The sequence below is a fragment of the Macadamia integrifolia genome, unplaced genomic scaffold (genome assembly GCF_013358625.1).
Source record: "Macadamia integrifolia cultivar HAES 741 unplaced genomic scaffold, SCU_Mint_v3 scaffold456, whole genome shotgun sequence".
Taxonomy (NCBI): Eukaryota; Viridiplantae; Streptophyta; class Magnoliopsida; order Proteales; family Proteaceae; genus Macadamia; species Macadamia integrifolia.
Genome location: NW_024870455.1, coordinates 186,574 through 189,942, shown reverse-complemented (window position 1 = coordinate 189,942; position 3,369 = coordinate 186,574).

The following is a 3,369-nucleotide window of genomic DNA, read 5'->3' as shown; positions in this document are numbered from 1 at the left end:
CAACCTTTTTTTTCCCCCTTGGGCAAGCCATCAGTTTATCAACTGACTTCTACTCAAGAGTAATCCAATCCATTTCATATATATATATATATATATATATAAGAAAAAAAATAGAGTGATCCAATCCTTATCCTATGACAATCTGGCAAGTCAATAAGGATCTAAAACCTATATATTATCAAAATGAAATCATCTTAGTGGCCCCTCCACTACAAGAAAAGTAATTTTCAATTACAGTAAAAAAGTGTCTCCGAAAATATATATCCATCATAAAAAATAAAGGTGACGGAAATATTTCAAACAAAAAAAGATAAACCCTACACTTAACCTAGAAAATGGACTGGAGTAGTGCGTTTAGCAGATTAAGGTCATGTAATGCTTAATCTGTCCAATGATCATGCAGTGAAAAGCATACTCTACTTCAAGTGGGCCATATTGTAATTATTTAAATAGTTCATTTTACAAAACTAGACCCTGGAGAATGAGCGAAGGAAAGTAAGACCTCACCTGAGCAAAATGATCCAAATTATGGACACCAGGCCACCAATGACGAGAAATTACAAGACTCAAAATATATTTGTAAATGACATTAGATATGCATATATAACAATGCCATGATCACCCCTATTTATTATGAAATCTCCTCATCCCAGAACTCATAGAGGGACTTGTAAGGACCTTTTTCTGAGATAAAGTCCAATGCAATACAACTTTTCTGTTGTGTTATGGCATTGATCTTCTGCAACTCCTCTTGGCTTAGCGTCCAATCAGTGATCTCAAGGTTCTCCTTCAACCTTTCATTGTTAAAGCTCTTCATGACTACGCTCACCCCCTGTTCGTACACCCATCTCAAGCAGATCTACACCAAACATTAGTAAGCTAGTTTAAATATTTTTCTAATGAAAAGATTTCAAACTACATAATGGTATTCTCTACGTTATTCCTAAGTTTGTAACGATTATCAATGAAATTGGCAAGTGAAAGGGAAAGCCCTGTTGGGGATTCTTTACCATATTAAACATATGAATAACCATATAGTGTTTAGAATACAAGAATCATCAATCAATCATAAAAGATTAATCATAGGTGTAGTCCCTAAACCAAGAACAATAAAGTATCCCATCTTAAAATACATAACCATATAGATTTACCATATCTATAATAATCAATGGGACAACCATGACATGAACCATAAATGGGAATAAAGAAGTACCTGTGTCCCATAAACATAGATCATGAACCTCTGTCCCATGTGGTTAAACATTACTCCCATGAAGATGATAATGAACTACGCAAGTGGAGTCCTTCTACTGAGATCTTCTGCAGCCTCTTACTCTAGGGTTTCCTTTCTTTCTGTGCACTTGCTCTTGTGAGAAAGTCGTGCTCACAAAACCAATAAGGCATTAAGTAAAATAATGGCTGCAGGGACCGTCAGTATTCTATTTATAATAGAATCCCTAAAACCCTATTCCACTCTCACAATGGAAAGAGCTAGGAGTTTCCTAATCAGAGTGGGTCTATAATTGCTTGGGCCTAATGGATCAATTGGTATCAGTTAAGCCCACATAAAAATCCTAACAATCTCCCACTTGGGCTACACTGATACTGATGTCTTTCCATTGACTCCTGGCCAAATAATCCCAAGACTGAACACCACTCAAACAAACTTTGATTTAATCAATAATCTCTACTGTTGAACAATAGTAGAAAATACACCTCAATATACGGCATATAACTATCTAATGTTACAGACAATAGAAAATTATCAATCTAAATCGCCTGGAAACATATATATATAAGGAGTTGATATCATACCTGTGATCACATGAAATATACATCTCCTGATAGGTCATTTCTTGATCTAAATATCAGCCTACCTTGAAAACCTCACAGGTAGAAAACTTTGATATTAATCAACACTTGGCAAACTGCCCTTTTCTTGAATTAATATCTTACTTTGGCATACCGCCTATAGCTAACTGCTACTTCTATGGATTTAGGTTAAATACCACCATAAATCACAAACTTTGGCAAACCGCCTGTGGTAACCCACCACTTCTTTGGACATAGGCTAAATACCACCATACATCACAAATTCTAACAAAATATCGTCAATTACCTTGGCCAAGCACTGCTAATAAATCTTAACAAGCACAGCCTTTAAACTTTGGCTTTTACCACCATGATATCTTTGGTTAAATGTGATCATAAAACTCCTACTAACCAAGCATGTCAAAAACCTCAATAACACCAATGTCAGAAAATATGGCTCTTGAGTACTTTGTCGATAAACTTGGATGACATCACCTTTGGGCAAATGTCACATTTACCTTGGAAAACACACAATTGAACTGAATTTACCACTTTGGTGGGTTTCACTCATTCCTATCATGTTTTCCACATTAGAGATGAATATATGTACAGAAGTGTATGCTTTAATGTGTTTCTTACACAATCAGAGACAACACAAACAAATGAAGCATAAATGTACATAAATAATTCAGAGGATAGAATTTAAGATAAAATCAATTCAAAATTACTCTGAAGTCATTATAAACTTAATAGGGTAATAAAATTGTTCTTATTTCCCTTCAGTTGTGCTTTGTTCAGCAACAACACATGTTTGGGTTCCCTGAGAGCTAAAACCAGATCAAGTAACCCTAAGAATCTCAGGTATAAATCATACACACCAAATAACCGGGCTAGAAAATTTAAGGGTAATTTACAACGCCACCCCCTGGAGAATGCCAATATTATAGGAACACCCCCTCTCTTTCACCAAATTAGACTCAGACCCCCTATCGTCAGTCTCCGTTAAAGAATATACTATATATGCTGATGTCAACTATTATATTTTATTTTAAATACCAAAATGCTCTTACTAAACTAAACGTAAAATACCTAAAATGTCTATGTAATAAGCCCCTCCAGGAACTTGCGGCGAGGAGGTGACCCATGATGGTGGCATCGTTGGAGAGGCCGACGGTGACGATGAAGGCATGGGCATGTTTGTTTCCATCACCGGCAACAACGGCATCAGCGACGGACGGTGACAACAGGCTCGCGGCAACCAGTAGCAGACCTTCAATTTTCATACCTGAGTTCTTTGGTCTGGACACAATTGATAATCAGTTTCACTCCACCCAATATGCAGATTTCATCCATGCAGCACTGGAATATCTCTGAATTTGAGTTGCAACCAGTTCTCCGGTGAAATCCCACCTGAGTTCTTTGGTCTTGACAAGCTCGGCATTCTGGACTTTTTTTTTTTAAAACACACAAGTTGGCCTCACGGTTCAGACTTCTGTGTGTGTGTGTGTGTGTGTGAGAGAGAGAGAGAGAGAATCTTGTCCACGACACTTGGGGTTT